Here is a 10,773-nt window from a genome sequence, read left to right on the forward strand (position 1 = left end):
TGGGCTGAAGACACCTGTTAAAATTTCAATAAAATTATACCGAAACAATCTTAAAAGACATAAACCCTCCCTACAAGGACAAAACATCCGGAAGAGGAAGCAACAGCAGATATGATGACAACTTTTTGAAAGTTTGAATGGGAACTGACTTCAGGGCGGGGAAGGTTGAATTCAAAGAGCATGCCAAAGGAGGTGTGCCAAGGAGTGCAAAGAACTCCTCCACCTCAAACCCCCGGGGACATTTCTGGAACTCAGACACTGGGTACCTCTGGAAGTGGGGAGGAGAGGTGAGGCCAAAAACAAGAGAGCTGGTGTATACAGTTTGTATTAAGAGCACCTGGGTTTCCAGACCCCTCCCCGTCCAACACAACCTGGTTGCAAATAACAGAGAATCTGGTTTCGTCTGTTTACACAAGGGGTGAAAGGAAGTAATGAGGGGTGGGCTCTGGGGATCTTGGTCATTGGGGCCAACGGCTCCAAATCTCCTGGCCTTCCCTGCATGGCCACATGATGGCTTCATCAGCTCCAAGCATCATGCCCTCGTTCAAGGCAGGAGGAAGGGGAAGAAGCAAGACAGCTCACCCCACTGCTCCTGTCCTCTTTTATCAGGAGAGGAAATGCTTTCCCAGAATCCATCCTTCCCCAGCAAAGCTTTGCTTATGACTCCAGGCCGTTAGAGAAGCACGTGACCAGCCCCAGCTACAGGGAAAACGGGACAGGCAAATGCTCAGCTTGTCCAGCCTCCAGAGGGGAGACAGGCAAAGGAGAAAGAAGATGGCAATGCATGTGGAGGGAGCACAGCTCTCAGGCGGCAGGGCTTCCAGTGGACGAGACTGGGTAGGTGCCCAGGATCAGAGGTCTTTTCTCTTGTGCTGGTCATTCTCTCAATGCGGAATTCCTCGGTCTTTTGCCAGAGTTATGGCACCTGCAGAGAGAACCAGAGCTCTCAGTAGATCCCTTTACTCACAGGAAGGCTTCCTACTCCTGCCAGATGCCCGCCCCCAGAGCCAGAGGCAGTTGAGTGGATGGGGAAGAACCGGCCCTTAGCTTGGGGAGGTAGGGAGGAGGCATCTGCCTGGGGCTGTGGGTTTTTGTGTGCCGTTTTCCCCCACACCTCCTGTTTTTAGCCCCAACCTGCACCTCCACCTTCTAAGATGCCTAGTGCTAAGTGCCAGTGGATTCTGAACCCTGGATCAGCTTGCTTCTTCACCTCCCCCCACCCCGCCTCAGGCATCAGCAGAATGAAGCCAACAGAAACACAAGCCAGTTACTACTCTTCCATCCTCAACCCTACCTAGCATCCCTCTCGAGGGGACTGGATAAATAAAACTCGGTGGGTGCATAACACAGAACATGCTGCAGCTATCAGAAGCCAAGAACTAGCTGCCCACACCAAAACATGGATAGAGCTCAAAATCACAGCGTTAAGGGAGAAACATAAGAAAAAGAATGAAAGTTAGAACAATGCCCATTTTATACAAATGGAAAGCACATACACACAAATGGCCAATAAACCATGAAAAACGCTCCATTTCATTAGTCATCAGGGGAATGCCAATTAAAACCACAATGTGAAACCTCTTCCCACCCACTCAAGTGGCTAAAATGAAAAAGACAAAAATACCAAGTGCTAGAGGATGCAGATGAACCAGAATTTTCTATACATTCACCACTGGTGGAGTATGTTGGTAGAACCACTTTGGAAAACTATTTGGCCGCGTCTCCTAAAAGTGAGCACACTCACAGGTATGCCCCTGGCAGAAATGCACACAGATGGCCACTGAAATTCACACCCCGGAATGTTCATAGCATTGCTAGTCGTGGTAACCCCCAGCTAGAACCACCAAATGCCCGTCAGCCAAAGAGTAGATAAAGTGTGGGGTATTCACACAGTGGAATTCTATGCAATGAGAACAAATGAACTATATATATGACTACAAGCAGCCACAGGGATGAAGCTCACAAACCTAATCAGAATAACCAGACACAAGCATTTGTACTATCTGATGCTAGTTAAATAAATATCAGAACTCACCTAGGGAATTGGCTGTGAGTATAGCAGTTAATCCCAGGGGAGAAATGCTGGTGACAGGAAGAGGGCAGGAAGGGGAGATCTGGGGTGCTGTTGCCGTTTGGTTTCTTGACCTGTGTGCTGGCTATAGGGATGGGTTCAACTAACAGGGGCAAACAACTCTTGCACTGAACACTTCGGGTTTGTGCCCTTTTCTGTATGTAGTTTCAATAGAAGTAATGATGCTAAAGCTGAAACTCCAGTACTCTGGCCACCTCATGCAAAGAGATGACTCACTGGAAAAGACTGATGCTGGGAGGGATTGGGGGCAGGAGGAAAAGGGGATGACAGAGGATAAGATGGCTGGATGGCATCGGCAACTCGATGGACGTGAGTTTGAGTGAACTCCGGGAGTTGGTGATGGACAGGGAGGCCTGGCGTGCTGCGATTCGTGGGGTCGCAAAGAGTCGGACACGACTGAGCGACTGAACTGAACTGAACTGAAAACAACAACAACAAAATGCTGGGGCAGTAAACACACATATGAAAATCCATAGGCACAAACAACAATACTGCATATTTTACAAAGATGTGTACATATTTAAAGACCTACCTATAAGGAAGGGCTCCTGTGTGGGAAGAGAGCTGACAGCAAGGTGGTGGTAGCAGGGAGGAGAAATAAAAGGAAGTAATACAAGAGGGGAAGGAATCCTCTGTGGATGCACAACGACAAAGCCCTTAACCCAACTGTGAACCTCAGTTAGGGGGAAGAGCAGAAAAAAGGCAACAGTTTTTAAAACCTTGGATGTTCCTGCTTTCATTAAATGGGGCCTGGCAAAGAGAAGGGAGTCTCCCAGATCTTGACAAGGGCTCCTTGTGGGAGATGCCCTTTCTCTGGTCCATTAACCTTTCCTGCCCTCTGCCGCCACTCTCAGACCACCAGATATGTTTGCTGAATCTCTGAATCCGAACCAAATAAGAGCTTTTGTTCCTTCTTCTAATGAGCTTCTTTGCTCTTGTTTAAATCTGGGGTGCATACCTCTCCTGCGAGCAAAATCCAGGTGCCCACCATAAAGAGGAGTGCGAGAAGCTCACCCCTGCTAGACGTAGATGAAGCAGTCTCTCTGAGCCCACCCCCACCCCCAGCAGCCTCCTTTCTGAGTCTCCTTCTTGGCCCGACGTTCGTTTGCAAGTTTGAATCTTCATTCTGGGGCTCCAGAAGCCTGGTGGAAAACCTCAAGGAGAACCTAGGTTCTGGTGCCCTCTCCTCCCACCTAGGAGGCATGGGGTCAGGTGGTGCTAAAAATTGACATTGCCTGCACTTCCTTCTCCGGCCGCTAGTGGGAGATGCTGGCCTACCTGAGACCCATCAGGGGACCAGAAGCAGGAGGCGGAACGTGGTTTATCTGGCGCCAGCCACCCTATCAGACCCAGGGCCAGAAAGGGTCCTGTGCCCTGAACTTTCCTACAGACTGACTTTCTGTAGGGACAGATAGCTCCTCAGTATATAGGTAAGGCACCCAGTGATCCCTGGAGTGCCACACCCAGGTCCCAAATGGAGGATGGCCCCCTGGTGATGTCTCCAAGATCCCGAAAATGGAGAGGCAAGTCACAGCTTCTAAACTCCCAAACACAGCACCTGGGTGCCCTCTGAAAGCGCTATTTACATTTAGGAACGTTGAAAAAAAATGTCAGGAGAGATTAGAAGGCTGCTGGGGAAGAAGACAAAGGCTATGTATCTCTGTGTGTATTTACGTGCATGCTCCGGTGTTGACTCTGGGCAATAACCCGTCCCTTCCAAAGATGTTTCTTGCCTGTGGGCAAAAACTGGTGGCCTGTTTCTTTTGAACAAGGATGTGTGTTCCTGGGTATGTCTCCCAGTGGGTCAGCCTGTGTGTGTGAATGACTGCACTAGTCAGTGTGCAGGTCTTTGCATGCATGTGTGAGAGACCGTCTGTCTCAGTGCCAGCACGTGAGTGCCTACGGGTGTCTCAAGGTGTACGTCTCCTGTAGAGCAACAGGGTGGAGTGAGTGTGCAGGTTTCAGTGTGGGTGACCCCGTGCTGGTTGTGTCTGTTGTGTTGGTTGTTTCTGGTCTGGGCGTGTTTCTGTCAGTACCAACGTGTCAGTGTAAGTGTCCACCATTGTGCAGACTTCTGTGCTGTGGGTGTGCATGCGTCTCTAGGAGACTGTGGCTTTCCATGTGTGTGTCTCTGTGTCAGTGTGTCAGTGGATGTGTGTCTCTGAGTCACGTAGGTGTCCCTGAGTTTGTCACAGTATGTCTGCCTGTGTCCGTGTGGGTGTCTGTGTGTGTCTATGACAGCGGGTGTCTGCGAATGTCAGTGTTCGTCCGTGTCCACAGAGGTGAGGGCTGTGGTAGGGTCCCCAAGTCAGTGAGCATGTGTGAGTGTGTACCTCGCGTGTGCCAGGGTGTTTGCCTGTCCGCGTAGGCGTAGGTGGCTGTAGCAAAGCGTCTCCGGGTGGCTATGTGTGTACCCTCGCGTGTGCCGGGTCTGCGCGCGTCTGTCGTGTCCGCGTGGGCCGCTTTCTGTGGCGGGGCGCCCCCAGGTCAGCGCGGGGGTGTGCGCCCCGGCCGGTGCCCAGGACTTCACCCTGAGAGCGGGCGGAGCGCCACGTGCGGAGTCCGGAGCTCGTCGCTCTGGGGCGGAGCCAGCCTGGGGCCCCAAGCCCCAGGCCGAGCCCAGGCGGGGCCCGCCCCCGACCCCGCCCCCAGCCCGAGCCCGCGCCGCCCGCCGAGCCCCGGAGCCCGAGCCGAGCGGCGGAGCCGAGACGGCGGCGGCGCCCGTGGGATGCGGGGATCGCGCCCCCGGGGCCGCTGAGCCTGCGCCCGGTGCCCGGAGCCCCGCGCCGAGCCAGTCCGTGCCGAGCCGCTGCCGCCCATCCCGGGACCCGGGCCGGGGGACCAGCAGGTGAGCGAGCGCTTCCTCCAGCAGCCCCGGCCGGGCCGGAATCCCCTCTGCCTGCCGCCGCCCAACTTTCCTCCCCGAGGGTTGGAGCCTCCAACCCCTGCGCGCCCCTCCCCAACCCAGGGTTCACCGGCAGGCTCCCTCCCCCATCTCTGCCCCCGAGGGTAGGGGAGGGAGAAGAAGGGGCGCAGAGCAGCCTGGCTGGAGGGTATCCCCGGGAGGGGGGGCGTCTCTAGCCGGCGCGCGCCCCCTCCCCTTCCCTTTCCTTCCGGGTTTCCCAGTTCGCTGTCGAGGGCCGGGGGAGGGGGAGCTGCGGCCCCGGCTTCCCGGCCGATCCTGGCGCAGAGTCGGGGAGGGTCTGGGATTGGGACCCGGATTTCGGAGGCCGGAGACCCCAAGGTCAGAACAGCGACTAGGAGCGCAGTGAGTGTGACTCCAGAGAGCAGGGGAACTGACCGAGCAGGGCTGGGAATGAAGGGGCCATGCACCCTCCTTCTGGGCCCTGCGGAGCAGTCCGCCGGGGCTGTCCTCTCTGGGTGAGATCTCTGCGTGTCCTGACCGGGGATAGATCTCTGTGCACCCCGAAAGGAAAAGGTGTATGTCGTGTGTCCTATCTCTGCGCGCTCCGACCATAAAGAGAGCTCTGTGCCTTCTTGACGCCCTAACGGGGACACATCTGGTCTCTGTGAGCCCTGGCTGCGGAGGGATCTCCGTGGGCTCTCTCCAGGGGAGACTGTGCGCTGGAATCGGGCGAGTTCTTTGCCCTCTTCGCTCTGACAGGGCAGATCCAAGCGCCCTGACGGAAGGCCGTTTTCTACTTGTTATTTGATCACCTTTGGTGGCGCCCTGGGAGGAAGCAGAGGTTCCTAACCTTGTGGGGGCTAGATATGTGGAGAGTGCTCGTGGTGAGGGGAATGCTGGGGACCAGGCGCTGGCCTTAGGCCCGCCTTGCAAACACCTGTTGGAGGTCAGCGCACAGCCGAATCCGGAAGCCATGGCCGAGGTTGTGGCAGGAGTCATCTTCTCTCCTTAGTGCTTAAGACCAGTGGGGGTGATGGGATCAGTCTCCTCTTGGGGTTCTGGGCTGGTATTCCATTCCCCCAGCTGTCTCCTCCCATCCCGCTGAGACCCCAGGCACCTCCACAGACAGCTTAGACATTCTGGTGGAGACGGGCACGACATATAAGCCCACCATGCCGCACCACGTCTCCCCCTCCCTGATTCCCACAGCCCTTCAGGATCCACAGGGCCCCTGAGTGGCAGAGTCCCCCGCCATCAGAAGCCCAGGCCCCTCCTGCCTCCATCAGCCTTTCCCCGTTAGAACTGGGCAGGTGCAGGAGAGTGGGCGGTAATGGAGCTGGAAAGTGGGATGAGAGTGGCATAGGCTGATAGCTCAAGCATTGCTGCAGTCACAGAAGTGAGGGTCGGGTCGGGTCAGAGAACTGCCAGAGTCAGGAACATAGCTTTTATACCAGAATGTCCAGTCCTGTGCTGAAATGAGCCTCAGTGAACTTTTAATCCAACCCTATCATCATCACCGCATTGTGCCAGAGTGGGGAGAAACTGAGGCCGAGAGTGGGTCAAGGACTAATCCAAGGTCACCTGGGAAGTCAGTGGATTGAGGGCCCCACTCAGGGTGAAGATGCCTTGAGATCTACTTTCTGAGAGCCGAATTGACCTAGGACTGATCCCAGAGAATCTGAGCAGAAAGGGAACTGGCCCTGGGGTACTAAGAGCCAGCATTCAGTCCAGTGTGGTGCAGCCAGCTGCTGTGCCTTTGGGGGACTTGGTACTGACTCTGTGGTGCTTGAAGGTCCTCTGGAAGATTTCTGGGATTGACTCACTCAACATGAAGATGGAACTTGGAGTCAGTGGTGGGAAGCGCCAGAGAGGCTGGGAGTTGGGGAGCACAGGAGCTGGTGTTTAGGGAATCCAAGGAGAAAGGAATTCTGGGGCCAGCCTGGGACAGTGGTAAACAGCAGTCTCGGTTCTGTTCATAGGAAGCTGATTCCTGCTGACCCTTGGGAAGCTTATTGGAAAAATGTGCAGCCATAGAAGTGTATCCCCACTCCACTCAAAAGAGGAGTGATTATCTTTGGCCAGGAAAGTCAAGGGTATCTATCTAACAAAAATAACTTTCCAGCTGGATTTTGAAGGATGAATAGGAGTTTTCTAGGTGGGGAAGGTGCAGCTTAGCCATAGAGATGTGAAACAGTACAATTGTTCAGTGACCCGATGGGTCCCATGGTATGAGGAAGAGAAGAGTGGAAGCTAAAGCCAAGGTCACAGTCACGGGGGCCCTTGTGAGCTCCGCTCAGGAATTGGGAATTTATCCTCAGTAATGGTACTAAAAATAGCTAACATTCACTGAGTGCTTTCTGCCAGCCAGGCACAGCACTAAGCACTTTATAAGACTCATCTTGCTGAATCGTTGAATCAACCCTGGAGGCAGAGACCATAATAAGGACCAATTTGCAGATGGTGAAACTGAAGGCCCAGAAAGGTTAAGTAACGTGCACATCATCACACACCTACCAAGTAGCGGGACTTGAGTGTGAGCCCAGGTGTCAATCTAACAGCTTTGCATTGTACTACCTGTCCAGTGCAGACCATGGCTCTGCCAAAAGTTTTTCAGCTGAAGGAGAGGGACAAGGAGATGACCGCAGGTGATAGAACTTGTGGTGTTCCAACTTCCTTCCCTGTTAAATAAAGGATATGCCACTCTCCCACCCCTAGCTTCAGTTGCTCACTAATGAGGTTCGCTGCTGCCATATCACACTGTGAGGGGAGGATGGACGAGTGGAATTTGGGTTGATCAGCTTGATGTAGAACCAAGGAGAAGGTGATAAATGTTTCAGGGTCCTGATCTGAACCTGTAGTACCTCCAGGGAGATGCCAACACCCTACAGTCAGTTGGAGGGTCTAGGAAGGAGATTTGGGCTGGAGGCAGAAACTTGGAATCATCCGCAGAAGCTGGTCGTTGGGGCCGTGGCAGTATTAATTAGATTTTGTTCAGTGAGAATGCAGACCAGTGGTTCTCAACCCTGATGATATTAGCATCACTTTGAAAGCTTTTTAAACAAAATCAATCTATGCCTAGGCTCCACCCCCAGAAATTTTAGTTCATTCGACTTAGAGGTGAGGCCCAGGCATCAGTAGTTTTGGAAGTACCAGGGAAATCCTAATGTGGAGAAGAGGGTGGGAGAAAAGAGTTGAGTCCAGAGAGCCCTGAGACACTGCAACAGTTGAGGCTGGAGAAGTCTGCAGAGGAGGCTGGGACAGAGCAGTCAGAGAGGTGGGAGGAGAGCCAGCAGTGGGAGGTGTCACAGAAAGCATGGAGGGCACATGTCCCGGGAGTCTTCTGATTCTGCCAGGGAGAGTTAAGATACATTCTGAGAAGCTCGTGGATAGATGAAAAAGAATGCATAATTTAAAAACGAGTGTCCATTGGATTGAGAGACTGTGAGGGTGCTGGTGACCTTGAACACAGAAATTTCCCTCTTGGCACCCACCGAATGTGGTGCTGGGTCTGTTGTTGAATGAATGAATGAATGAATGAATGAATTGGTGAGAATGGAATTTCAGTCTGGAGTAGGTTGAGGAGCAAGCAGAAGGTGAGGACGTGCAGAGAGCATGTGTAGACAGCTCTTTCAAAGAGTTTGATGGTTTAAGAGGGAGGAGATAGAGGGGAGCTGGCCGGGGGGAGGTGGGCTCGAGGTGGGGCTGTAGGAGGGCCTGGGGTGGGCGGGCAGGCGTGTGTGTCCGTGCGATATGCCCACATGCGCGAGCTTATGGGGAAGATGCTTCTCCCTCCCAGGGAGGGCAGGAGATCTGTGAGGTGAAAGCATGCCCATGGTGTTCTCAGTTGCTTGGTTTGTCCAGTGGGCTGGTCAGGAAGGCCTAGGGTGAAGTGACTCTTCCCATGCAGCTCTGAGAGGGTGATTTTGATGGCAGGAACTGTGATTCCTGCTGGGGGCAAGGGACAGGAAGGAGAGAAAGATTTGCTCTGAGGAGAGAAAAGGGTTCCAGCAAGCTGATGTCTGGGGGATAAGATGCGGTTGTCGAGAGCAGGTTTCCAGAAGTAGAGGGGCTGGGCTAAAAGTCCTATGGCTAAATATACAAAGGAGACAGAGTCGAGAAGATGAAGCCAGGGCAGCCCGTGGAGAGAGGCCAGACGATGCAGGGCACAGTCACGGGAGGGTGGGGCTTCAAAGTGAGCCTGGGCTTCAATGCCCACTGCCCTCCGCCAGCCCACACTTGCCTGTGGTGGTGGTCTGAGGGTGAATTCAGCCTTTGGTGGTCGGAGAGCACCTGGTTTGGGTGTCCAACACATAATCTCTGCCAGGGAACATTCTAGAAGCAGTACAATTCAGATATAATACCTGCTCTCATAAAATTTACATACTGTTGGAAAAGACAGGCTGGGTACCATGAAACAAATAGATACCAAAGACAATTTTAGATTTTGACCGGTGCTCTATGTATATGTGTTAGTCACTCAGTTGTGTCCAATTCTTTGCAACCCAAGGGTCAGTTGTTCAGTTGTGTCTGACTTTTTTGTGACCCCATGGAGCCTGCCAGGCTCCTCTGTCCGTGGAATTCTCTAGGCGAGAATACTGGAGTGGGGAGTCATTCCCTTTTCCAGGGGATCTTCCCAACCCAAGGATCGAACCCAGGTCTCCTGCATTGCAGGCAGATTCTTTACTGTCTGAGCCACCAGGGAAGCCCAACCAGTGCTGTAAAGGAAATAACACAGGATGAGGTGGTGGAGAGATGGGAGTGACTCTAGACTGGCTGGTCAGGGAAGGCATCTTGAAGGACGAGACTAAACTGAGACCTGAGTAACACGAAAGAAGCAATCCTGAGGAGATCTGGGGCAGCAGTGTCTTGTAAAGAGAAGACTCCCAGTGCAAAGGCCTGGGGGCAGGACCAAACTTCTGAGCAGGGTTGGCTGCTGTGCTGGAGCAGAGGGACTAGTGTGGGGATGGAGAGGTCCCTTGTGTCTGTACCCCCACCTCCCAGTTCTCAGCCCCCTCAGACCACCCCTTTGCTTAGGTGCTGCTTATACCACTCACCTCGGACAGGCAGCAGTTCCTGGGGATGACACTATATTTAGACTTTTCTCCTCTCTGTGGGCCTGGAACATACTGTATGTTTTTAAGATGATCAATATGGGATGGGTGCTATTTATAGAGACCCCAAGTCAATTCCTAGGACCTGGGGCCCTTAAATGGTGGAGGAAATCCAGAACTAGGCTTTGTGGGGGCAGCCACCACAGCTGGCAGAGTGTTGGAGCCATCTGACTCACGGACTCTGAAAGTGGTATCACCTCTCCTGGCAGGCCCACTTCACCCATCTCTGCAGAGTCACCACAGCCTTGGTGTGGGGAGCTTGGATGTCCATAGCCTATCCATCTCCAACTCTGTTTTCTTTAAAAAAAAAAAAAAAGGAACGCTTCATGAATTTGGGTGTCATCCTTGGGCAGGGGCCGTGCTAATCTTCTCTGTAGCCTTCCAATTTTAGTATATGTGCTGCCGAAGCGAGCACTCCAACTCTATTTTCTGGAGGAGTACCTGGTGTGCCCCAGGCCCAACAGAAAATTTCACTGTGATTGTCGAAACCAGAGTCTGGTGGGACAGCCTGTCAATCTCTTGTTCATTCCTCGCTCTGTTTACTACTCTGGGTGAGCAGAAAAGGACCTTCAGGGCCTCCCAGGTTCACCCCACAAGCCAGAGAGAAGTCTGCCCAGGAGTAAATGCGAGGTTGGACTTGGGAGCTTAGCCTCTCCAGGTGGAGGTCAGTGTGGCCAGGAACAGCCAGGGGAGGCTGCTTGGAG

At 53.3% G+C, this 10,773-nt stretch overlaps 1 non-coding gene across 1 annotated transcript; it reads right to left on the reverse strand.

Annotated features, from left to right (window-relative positions):
- Positions 1-10,377: 10,377 nt before the first annotated feature.
- On the reverse strand, positions 10,378-10,484 carry LOC120868490. Its single transcript, XR_005722234.1, has one exon. It is a non-coding gene; the product is annotated as a U6 spliceosomal RNA (small nuclear RNA).
- Between the last annotated feature and the right edge of the window lie 289 nt (positions 10,485-10,773).

The sequence above is a fragment of the Oryx dammah genome, unplaced genomic scaffold, assembly GCF_014754425.2.
Source record: "Oryx dammah isolate SB20612 unplaced genomic scaffold, SCBI_Odam_1.1 HiC_scaffold_9, whole genome shotgun sequence".
In the NCBI taxonomy this organism is placed as follows: Eukaryota; Metazoa; Chordata; class Mammalia; order Artiodactyla; family Bovidae; genus Oryx; species Oryx dammah.